The 12,500-nt window shown below is 36.3% G+C and overlaps 1 protein-coding gene across 8 annotated transcripts in view; it reads right to left on the bottom strand.

Annotated features, from left to right (window-relative positions):
- LOC145263693 (5'-AMP-activated protein kinase subunit gamma-1-like) overlaps positions 1-12,500 on the bottom strand; it is an 812,476-nt gene that overhangs the window by 681,676 nt on the left and 118,300 nt on the right. The gene's annotated exons all lie outside the window — the stretch shown is intronic.

Here is a 12,500-nt window from a genome sequence, read left to right as displayed (position 1 = left end):
ATAAACACACCCATGAACACGCCCACGAAAATACTATGAACAAAAGTATAAAAAAAACATGAAAACATTATACGAACACTTATGAATACATCTATGAAAGCATCCATTAAAATACCCGCAATATAAACATATACTCCTAAACTTTAATCTGTTCATGTACTACAAGTAGTTGAAATAAAAAGTACTTTGCAAAAACAACTTGAACTATAAATTATACAAATTCAAACAACACTTCAAAGTGACAGATTAAACACATAAAACATTCCTCTTCCCTACTTGCGCCACGCCAGCGACATCAGCCTTATCACAGAAAATGGCTGTGAAGATATGATACCGTCTCTTAGTAGTTATTGAACTAGAAGTAATGTGTTTTAGGAATTTTTTATTTTCATTGGGTCACCATTATGAAGGCCAAGAGCTACTCGAGAATAAAAGTTTAATGAGATTGAAATGATTGCTAGCCAAAGGATGAGGAATACTATGAACTGCAATTAATTAATCTATATATATAAAGGGTAAAATGTGTGTGTGTGTGTGTGTGTGTTTCGAGACACGTGATGGTTGCGCGATGGAGACATCAGCTAAGACGTTACGTTTTTATTTTTCCTTCTTCGCGTACGGGTTCGAGCCTGCCTGCCAACTACCACTTTTTTTTTTTAAACACCTCTTCACCAAAACTGCCTACTTGTTGCTTTGATTCTCCCAGCCCCACTACTACCACTTATTTTATCCCCCCCGGGGTTCCTTACTACACTTCCATACACACGGACAACGCCGGATACCCCTGCTAGTCTAATATATAAAGCGCAAAATTTGTGCGTGTGTGTGTATTTGTATTTGTATGTCTCGCAAAAACTTTCGACAGAGACAACGGATCTTGACGAAATCGGTATCGTTTTAAAGCCCCGTCCTTCGGACGACAAATATCAAAGAATTGTCCCAAAACATTTATTCCTTCACCCTCAACCGAGCAGTTTTGTACAAGGAGAGGTTGCTTTTTCCACCGACATTTTAGCAAGTCCTCGTATTGTTGTCGTTTGACTACGCTTAATTTCAACATTCCGAACTTCCTGTCGGGCGATGGAGACTTCAGTTAAGATGTCATGTTTTTTTAACCTTTTTTTCTCCTTCGCGTTACGGGTTCGAGCCTGCCTGCCTACAACTACTTGTTTCTTATTTTTTAAACATCTCTGCCTACTGTTGATTCCTTATCCCCGCTACTACCATTTTTTTACACGCCCTGGGCTCCTTACTACACCACCTACACACACCCGGATACCCTCGCTACTGTTGTTTTGCCCCCCTCCCGGGATCCTTACTACATCACCTAAACACCTGGGCAACGCCGGGCACTGCTGCTAGTTTATTATATAAAAGCGAAAATATGTGTGTTTGTGTGTATGTGTGTGCATTTTTTTGTATGTCTGCGAAAGACTTTTTCGGAAGGGGGGGAGCGCTCGGAGGGGTCACTAAATTTTACAACTTTTTATATACTTTTTAGATTATAATATGTCCGATTTACGAAAGGAGGTCGTGAATATATTTCATCTGAGCGACTTTTACACGCTAAAAATTCCCACTATTCTGCCTTCAAGCCTGTTTGTTCGTATTTTCGCGTAAAAAAGCGAAACTAACGACAGCGACGCCAGTAATTAGCTTTGATCACTGTGTGGAAAAAACCCTCATATCAGACAATTGCTATTCATTTGGACACTTGCCTGTTCATGGGGGACTGATTTTTTCTTCCCCAACATCTCGGGGAAACAACACCCCCCCACTCCAAAAAACGGCTTCGCAGCCAAAGTTAAGTGCGGGATTTCATTTCCTCATGGCTTGGTGTTTGACCTCATTAAATTTACGCACCTCTCACATAACTTTTTAATCGTTTAATTAAAACGCTTTTCACCTCCTGTCCTGTCGTGACCGAGCGGTAAGTTTTTTCCCTTTCTTTTCAACCTTGGCTTCGGGTTCGAGCCTACTACAACTTTTTTTCTCTATACACACCTACAAACACTCGGGCCACGCCGTGCATCTCCGCTAGTCTAATATATAAAAGGAAAAAATGTGTGTATGTGTGTATTTTATGTCTTGCAAAAATTTCCGACAGACGCGTCGGAATGTGACAAAATTGGTATTGTTTCAAAGATCGATGTCTACGAAGACAATTATCGAAAAATTGGCCAAAAAGATGAATTTTTTCATCATCAACTGGACCGTTATCTGCAAGGAGGGGTCAATTTTTACTGTCGACATTTTTGCAAGTTATTACAAACCTCGCGTGAACAACGTTGCATAAAACACAATCGCGTTGGGCGCTTCGATAAGATCTCTTTTCATCTTTTCCTCTTGTGCGTAACGGGTTCGAGCCTGCCTACTACTCCTATATATATATATATATATATATATATATATATATATATATATATATATATATATTTGCGCTCGCACGGATACTCGCTAATATTTTGAGTTGTTTTAATTAGTTTTATTTTTAGAGTTTGGGTTGCTCAACCAACCCCCTTACACACACCTCGACACACCCGGCCAACGCCGGGCACCCAGGCTAGTTACTTATGGGATTAGAATTTGTTGATATTTATTTTATTTTTTAAAAACTTTTTTCCGTCCCACATAAATCATATTACCATTTGGACGTAAGGGGCTATTGTAAATTAAGGGGCCCGATTTTAAAGGGTCACTTTAAGGAGTTGTGCAGGGAGATGTTTGTTAACATTACATTTATATTTCTAGATGTTTATACAACTGGGGAAACAGGAAGTGAATTACAAAAGCAAGGGCCGGAGGAAAGAAGTTAGTTGGTGAGGATGCATCCCTACTGCCTGGAACTATTCCATGACGTCACTTCCGTCCATGACGTCACTTCCAGGTAACGTAACTGGTTGAAAAGTTAGTTAGAGAAGGACACGCGGAGAGTATGGTCGTCACCAACTAGTCCAGCAGTTGAGCCAAGATATTGCCACAATTAATTTTTTTAATGTATTTTCGTTAATACATATTTATTTAACTGTTACTGTGTTCTTCCTCAATTATTCAAATACTGACACCACAATATTATTTGAGCAAAAAGTTTTCCGGCATGTCTACTATGAAAAGGTGAGATGTTGTTGTTTGTCAGGTTGGTCGGTGTGTGTGTGTGTGTGTGTGTGTGTGTGTGTGTGTGTGTAGACGTGCTGTAAGTTCGTCGGAGCCCATTCCGTTGAAATATTTGTAAAACAAGCACAAGGTGTAACATTGCTATAATAGGACAGGTGCTTGAGCTTGGTAGGCAATTAGAGATTTTTTTTATACCTTGTTCAAGTTGGAGAGACTAGTGGTTAATTTTGTCGTTATTGCTCTTCTTTTCTTCCTGTCATATTTTCATTCATTTTTTGTATTTTTTCTGTTGCATTATTTTCTATTGTTTTTATTTTATAACCCCTTCCTTAATTCTTCATCGATATATATTTTCATTTGTATGTTTATCCCTACTGTTTTCCCTTTAATTATTTTCCCTTGATCCGTTTCTTTTCGCTTTAAATGAAGATAGTCTTGTATAGTGATGTAGTGAAGTGAAGACCAGGCGCTTCACTCGTTTGGGTAAAAGGAATAATTTTTTCTTCACGAATAGATTCCCAAGTCATCCTTCCATTTCCGCTCTCATAAATAAAACATACAAGTACTTGTTTTATTTTACGAAGTTTTTTTTTTTTACAAGATTATTGCGCATAATATTATAACATAACTTTTACATGTTTTACTCGGTTATATTCGCGAGACAATCACGTTGACACACCGGTTCTCGCCAGATCACCGAAGAAGCAACGATGAGCCTACCCAATAACAGATAGGTGACCATTTGGGAAGGCTAGACGCTGTATGTACGTCGTAAGTATTGAAAGTCGTAAGTATGCAAGTCGTAGAAATTTCCAGGTTGGTATGTGGCACTATATGTTAGTGCCTCGGTTGAGGTGGTTGTTAACCCCCCCCCAGCGTGGCCAGGAGATGATTTGGCCGTACGCGGAGGGATACAGAAAAATAAATAACCAGAATGCAATCCCACAATTCCTATTCTTTTCTCGCTCTCTTTTTCGTCCTGAGAGCATGGGGTGAGCACGTGTTATTTTGGCTTTCTGTAAACGAGACGGGGGCATCCCCGCTCTCTCAGCACTAGTTAAGGTTAGCTAGTTTTAATTGTGAAAGTTAATTACCATTTGTAAATTGTTTTTGTAAAAATATTGTAATATTTTCTTGTAAAAATATAAATAGTTAATTATATTCCTCATATATATAGCAACCTGTGCTGTGTGTTTTTCTGTCTGCCTTAAATGTGTGCATTAAAGAACGAAGCGGGCCTTACGACGAAGAAGGTTCAAACCAGAATGCCATCAGAGTGAAGACGTCATCTTGAGAGAATAAAAGAGCCACACACCCACATCCTACATTTCAGGTATGCTTTTCCTCTAGATACGCAGACCCTATTGACTGACCCATCGTCACATCATCATGGGACCATTTCTAAGACATTTAGTGTAACACGTGGGTCGATCACACACCAGTGACCGGCTGATCGTGTTATAGGTATCTGGAGGCGCATTTAACTAACGGGAAGAGATACATCCCCGAATCAAGACAGGAAAGCATCGGGAAACTACCGTCTTTACTTTTCTTCCTGAGATTATCATGGCTCTACATTTTGAAAAACCGTGGTCGCCGACGCTGTTAAAGCAGCAGGGCCGCTGCATGCACCTGCAATCGCCATCATGCAAGAGGCTCTGTCTATTCATTTATGTATGTGTATTTATCATGTGTAATAGACACAGACAAAATGGACACATGTTCTACATTGACTAGCGTAGATTTGTAAAAAAAAAAAAAAAAAGAAAAAAAGAAAGAAAATCCAAGTTGGCATCTGGAGGCATGTTTAACTCAATCCGAATAAAATTGAAAAGCACTGAGAAACTACTGTCTTTAATTGTCTTTCCGGGGTTAGCATGGCTCTACAATTTGGAGAGCCGTGGTCGCCAACGCTGTTAAAGGTTCCTTTAGATATAATCGAAACCGAAACCAAAACTGAAGAATTCTTGATAAAATTATTTATAAAAAAATTAGATGACTTGAGTGCCATCAGCTATAATCGAAACCAAAATTTATGAAGAATTCTTGATAAAATTATTACAAGAAATGAAAGTCCATAACACTTAAACAACAGTCACTCGGATGTAAGCGTGACACACAAAATAAATAACACACACGCTATCGTATTATTAGGTTGGTGCAAAAATAATGTAGTTTTTATATATATAGTTGAACATCAAAAAACGACATTATTTTTCGCACCAACCTAATAATACATACATTACACTTTTTATTCTTTCTTTCCTCTTTCTTTTGGTTTTCACCTGCATTTAAATGTAAGAGTACGCGTTCATTTACAACGCATTGATTTTATAGTTCTTTTCCTGAAATTAGAACTATTTACTTTCTCTTCTTTCTTCTTCTTTCTTTCGTTTATCTCCCTTTTCCTCACACTCTCCATTTTTATTTCTATATCGATATTTATTTTCATCATCCTTACATCTCACTGGTCGTCCCACATTGTATAATCCATAAATCCTAACGGCAACGTATGGAATCACGTGATGTCAAAAGAGCAGATAGCATTGGCCACTGACCATGACAGACTTAATATTAAACGACATCGCAGAGCACAAGAATAATAACGGAATATTACGCATGATAATTAGAGCATCAATAAAATGAACATTTAGAGTCTTGTTCTGGAGAGACATTGGTGCCGCAAGGACCCGTGACATAGTGGATACAGTACTTGGTAAAATTCAGTTGTCAGTTATACTCTTCTGCGGGTTCAAAATACAATTGCGAATTAATTAGGGCTTCTACTCAGCCATGGCTGACGGAACAAGGGCATTCTACTCCATGGGTTACATGAAAGTTCCCTTCGAAATTACATGCAGATTCCCAAGTTCGTCAGAAAAATTCCCGAGTTTGACAAGATACATCCGTATAAGGAAGTTACATAGACGGAAACGTTATAAAAATAACTCAAAATGAGAACAGTCGACTGACGAATCCAAATAATACAAAAAAATTTTCTGCTTAAACAACCTTCTTCAGTGTGGTATATAGGCATTAAACATTTTTTCCTCCTTTTTCCGTTATAAAATAAATGTTGCATGTTATTTATTTATTTATTTTTTTCTTTATTTTTTTTTACACAGTGATCACCACTTATGAAGGCCCGGAAGCCACTCAGGGATAAGGGCTATTGCAAGTACATTACGTTAATGTGGAGATTTGATGAAGTGTTTACTTAAGGGGGCGGTTATTTAGGAATTTGTTAACGTTGGACTTGAAGACATCCAAGTTGTAGTCCGGTGGGAAACAGGCAAACGGATGAGAGTTCCACAGGCGTGCACTTCTAAGAAAGAAGCTTTGTTCATGGAATCCACGTTTTGATTTAGGCACAGATATAGAGTGGGGGGAATTTTCACAGTGGATTCAGCTAGATGGGTGTTTTTCGTGAAAGATTGGCGAGGGGGGACCAGAGATTGGAGTTCAGACGAGCACCTGCCATGGAAATAACGATAAAACAAGGATAGGCTCGCAACGTCTCTTCTGTGGGAGAGAGGTTGCAGGGTAAATAAAAGGGCATCCCCCACTAAGCCACGAAGTCTATTTTGTACTCTGTCAAGGCAGGATAGGCCATTTTTAGCAGCTCCTGTCCAGATATGCCAACAGTATTCCATCCTTGGACGTACTTGGCTTTTATATAGATAGAGAACTGCATCAGTAGTGAGATATCTTCTGGAGCGGTAGAAGGATCCCACCATCTTTCCAGCGACCTTGGCAACAGACTTGATGTATGTGTTCCATTTCAGATCAGGAGTAAAGGTCAAACCCAGAAGCTTGTCAAAACACGGGGCCTCACCCAGACGAGAGCCATCCATCACAATTGATGCCAGATGAGGATCAGAGCGTTGATGATGTAAGGATAGGAGTTTGGTTTTTGATGCATTATGTGGTGGCTACAGGATTTTCGTATTTCTCATTTGCCGATGTTTATAATTGCATTCAATATTCATACACACATGTCAGCATTCTACACTACATCTATCTGGAAGTAAAGAAAAATGTTTCTTGCACCACCAGGAGAACTTGGTAATCCTCGACAACAACTTCGACAGTGTTAAAAAAAAAGGAAAAAATAAAGGAAAAATTTGTACACCACAATGAAGAAAGTTTGTTACCCTCAAATCATTTATTTGAAAAAAAAAAAAAAATCTCGCATCGCGTTCTCTGGTTTCTATCTGATATATAAATATAAATTATTAAAAAATATTTTTATATGCATAGATATATTTTTACGTTAATCAGTTCCGAATTATGGAACTTCATCATCGCTCAGACAATTCTAACCTTGAATCCAAGTATTATGAAACCTGGTCACGTAAGCGCTTTGAAATGCGATAAAAATAAACTTTGTATCTTTTCCATGTAAACACAAGTATTGTGCTTCTAAAAAAAAGTGTCGATCTCCCAAGGGAGATAATCTTGCAACATAGCTAATTTACGAATCATCAATTTATTATCTCTCGAAACGACTGAACTGTATAGGAACTTAATAATACTTATTAATAAATAATTTTTATATTTTTATGTCCAAGTCGATTCATGAATAACTTCCAATTTATGATCTTTAACTCAATTCGTAGTAAAAACTGGATTAACAAAATTTCATCAATCTTATATCCGCCATTGTTTTCAAACGTTTTAGTGTCACTCGAATAAAGCGAAGACGGTTTTAGATTTAAAACGCTTAAGATGTGCTCTTCTACCTATTTGTCTTCAGTAAGTTTTCTGCCTGTAAAGGCACAAATAGGTAAAAATTAGTTGGGTCAAAGTCAGGCGAATATGGTGGATGGAGTAGAACAGACCAGCCAAGTTGCAAATACGTTTTTATTACGTCACTTTTGTAGCTGTGGTCATCCGTTGCCATTTTTCCTATCAACAAATGTCGGGCGTTTTCTTTCTCGGGTTCTCGTCTACACGCTGCAATTGTTCAACACAATTTTACATTTAGTATTTGGTTGCGACCTAAAAACTCATGATGAATAAGCAGGAGAGAAATAAATAATATATGTCTCCCATTTAATTTAACCAAGTCTTTAATATATAGTCTATATAAGATACATAGTAGATGCTTCAATCAGTCAAATAACATCTAAACACGAAACTAAGAATACCAGCCTCCTTCTCACTGCATGATATATTCCATTAGTCTCATTAAATACGTATTTATAAATATAGAGAAGGCAGGACATAAACCGACAGACGCTAGAAAATAAAACAAATAAAAAAAAAAATATAAAATCATCCACATACAGTACTGTTTCGCTGTTTCACAGCGCATCATTGCGGCTAATATATGTATATATATATATATATATATATATATATATATATATATATATATATATATATATATAGTAATATATCATATATATATATATGATATATTACTATATATATATATCATATATATATGATATATTACTATATATATCATATATATATCATATATTACTATATATATATCATATATATATGATATATTACTATATATATATCATATATATATCATATATATATGATATATTACTATATATATATATATATCATATATATGATATATTACTATATATATATCATATATATATATGATATATTACTATATATATATATCATATATATATGATGTATTACTATATATATATCATATATATATATATATATATATATATATATATATATATATATATATAGTAATTTATAAAATATATATGGCGATTAAGCTACACTGAATATTCCGCGTTTCATCCACTCTAGGAATCTTCAGGCTTATGCGCATAAGCCTGAAGATTCCTAGAGTGGATGAAACGCGGAATATTCAGTGTAGCTTAATCGCCATATATATTTTATAAATTACTAACTAGCTCTACTTACGTATTGAGCACTTTTGAAGTAAATACTTAAAGTTTACGCATAAATCTATACTTTCGTATATTAATTTTATGTGAGTAAATTAAGGAGTTATATATATATATATATATATATATATAGTCATCCACATACAGTACCGTTTCGTTGTATAATAATTCATCAGTGTGGCTAGACAAGCACTTTTCCCCAGACGTGGATCGAACCTACAACCATCGAGCTGACAGTCGGCAGTTCTGCACAAGGCTACACTTCGGTGCCTTCAAATGTCCCTCATCAAGCGTCTATTAAAGAAGCACTAGTCCATCGCTTCACAATGCTCAAACTGCTAGTTTGTTTACAAATAAATGGACAGTGTATTAGTGATGGGATGATTTCAATATTTTCGATTTCGATACCCTAAAAAGTTCCGATTTTTTCGATTCCCGATACCGATTAATCATTTCCACACTAATATATATATATATTCATCCAGAGGAAGTCTCGAAATAAAGACGAAACGTTGATGAACACATTATACGGTTTGTTCCTTTTTATTTCTCTCTCTCTCTCTCTCTCTCTCTCTCTCTCTCTATATATATATATATATATATATATATATACATCTTCAGTCCTATATGAAAGTCACTTTGTGTGTGTGTATGTGTTTCCTCCTCATAGGTTCCGAAACGGCTGAGCTTATCTCTTCAAATTTCACACAAACCTAATTTGTATGTCTGGCAGTGTTCTAAGATATGTTTTGTACAGAAATTCACCTGATAAGTATTGAAAATCGAAATAATCCGATCTTAAAAATAGTATTTTTTCTTTTATAGATAAAACAAAAAAATTAGAGTTTTTACAAGAGAATATTTTACGTTACACCGACCAAGGGAAATAAAATCTCAGCAAATCATTGCTACAGAACTGTTGTCAGTTGGAGATATAGCTTAGTGGTTGAGCATTCTACTACAGATCGAATAATCCCCTGTTCAAGTCCGGGTGTATCTCACCATTTTATCTTATATTATTCGTGAATTCAATTTACGATAAAAGAAGTAATATTTAAAATCGCCGCAAATCATTTCTTCGTTTTCATATTTTAAAACTAAACATGAATCAGAAGTGACTTTTCCAGGGCATTCATCGTCAATCCCAACTATCAGCTGACGTGATATTGTAAACAAACAAAGACGGAATTAGATTAATAACATTATCATTATCATTTTTTATTGTATTTTATTTGCGAATTAGTCCATTGGGCAAATTATTTCTCGTAATATATAATGATCAATAAAGGATTGATTCTATAATAATACATACGCAATCTGCATCAATTAAAATATCATGTTTAAGCGTTATTGTGTGACCGGGCAACGCAGGGCGTCCAGCTAGTAAACGATAGAAAGTTAAATTTCAGTAACCATGTCTTTACGCATTAAAAATCTTAATATGTATGGACTGTTTCGTCGACACACAGAAAACAAACGTACAGAGTTATAAAAATAACAGTTTAGCTGTCTCTTAAACGAACTAATGGCACTTTTATAATACGTTACGCAATGAATTTAATCTATAATATAAATCTCACCTCTCTGTTTAAATATATGTATGTATGTATGTATGTATGTATGTATGTCCAAAACTTTCGACAAACACGACGAATTTTCACAAGATCGATATAGTTTTGAAGCTCGACCCTTCGGATGAAAAACATCGAACACACTGTTTCAAAACATTAATTTCTTCACCCTTAACTGGGAACTTTTCTACAGGGAGGGGTCGCTTTTTTCGCCGATATTTTCGAAAGTCATCCCCTGTTTTCGATTGTCTAGCCTTAATTTAAACCTACGTCACTTCTGGTTTGGCGATGGGCGCAACAGCAAAGACGTCACGTTTTTTTCACGTTCTTTTTCTTCTTCGCAGTACGGACTCAAGCCTGCCTAATACCACTTTTCTTTTTTTATTTTTTACTCAACACACACCTTCAAACACCCGGCACCCGGGCAACGCCAGGCACCCAGACTAGTTTACTTATAAATGATAACTGTTCGTACATCGTTGCCAATGAAGACAACGAACATCACAGCTCATATGGAAACTGCAACAGAAGTAAAACAAAAGGATAGATGAACCAAAAAAAAATTGTAAGATAATTACGCCCCCAAATAGTAGTGTTGGCATAGACTGGCGTCAAACCAAATCGTCGCGAAAGATCAAGGAGGATAGAAAGTCTGCGGAAATAAAGCACCAATTAGATCTCCACTAGATAAGTGTAAAGTGAACGAGACCTTTCAAATTCCAGTTAAGACCAATGCTCATTGCCAGCGAGAAGTCAATGGCAAGCGGCTGTTGTGATAACGCAAAACCATTTCTAAAGGTTATCGAAAGAGGTCGAGAGTATGGGAAAGCTGGAGACCCCAAAGAACACCATCGGTTGTTGTCAGTGAGTAATCTCTCATAATGGCCCGTATGAGGACTCCCAGTGAGTACAATTAAAAATAACTCCTAGTAAGTATAATTGATAATAATGACACTAAAACTGAAAAGCAGACAAAACATTTGAAACTAACATTTTACATTTGCAAATTTGTTTCTGTCGTACTAATCTTGACGGTATTCTTTTGCACGCCTGAAACTGAAGTGTAACCCACATCTGAGGAAGGATATTTTTCCCGAAATATTATATCATACGGACTCTACATTAGATCGCACTGATAGCAAGTAGGATTATAATTATACTTATAAAAAAAATGATAATAATAGCAATAATAACACTACTACTACTACTACTACTACTACTACTACTACTAATAATAATAATAATAATAATAAAAATACCTCCTATAATCTATCAGTATCAGTACTCCACATGTTGCTTCACACAAACTACATTAAATTGTCACCGTAGGTCATTGGACATTTCAAAGACGCTAAAATCGGCCATATCGTATTCAAATTAGGATCAATATTACGATGAACTGAGAGAGAGAGAGAGAGAGAGAGAGAGAAAGAGAGGGGGAGGGAGTGAAAGAGGGAGAGTTTGTAAAACGCAAAATAAGGCACTTCATTTGGCCCTACACCGGTTTGTATTAAGCGGGACATTTTGAATGTTCACCGCTCTGTCCATTGCTCTTTCACTACTCCTCAACTCCGTCTCCGTAAACCGCGTTTGACATTATGTCATTTCCGGCCTGAATATCTCGATTCACTCAAAGTTCTGGTCAGTAATGACTCAACAAACGTCCACTTAACAAACTCGCTTCTACTGGTCATATTAATTTAGGCCAATTGTACACATGGACTCGAGTCCGATAACTGAAAACCTCTTCACTGTTAGCAACAACCAACAAACCCAGCATAATTTCCGGTGGCTTCAGCAAAAGAACCAATAAAAAAAGGCGGAAGTCAATGAGTAAAATATCTTTTGGTTTATCCCAGATGTTACAGAAACGGGTTGATCGGCGAAAGGTCTATACTATTTTGGCTTAGTTTGGTTCAAT

This window comes from Euprymna scolopes, chromosome 39, assembly GCF_053919585.1.
Source record: "Euprymna scolopes isolate OS-2025 chromosome 39, ASM5391958v1, whole genome shotgun sequence".
Lineage (NCBI taxonomy): Eukaryota > Metazoa > Mollusca > Cephalopoda > Sepiida > Sepiolidae > Euprymna > Euprymna scolopes.
Note: the sequence above shows the minus strand (reverse complement) of the source record. Positions and strands in the feature narration are given on the sequence as shown.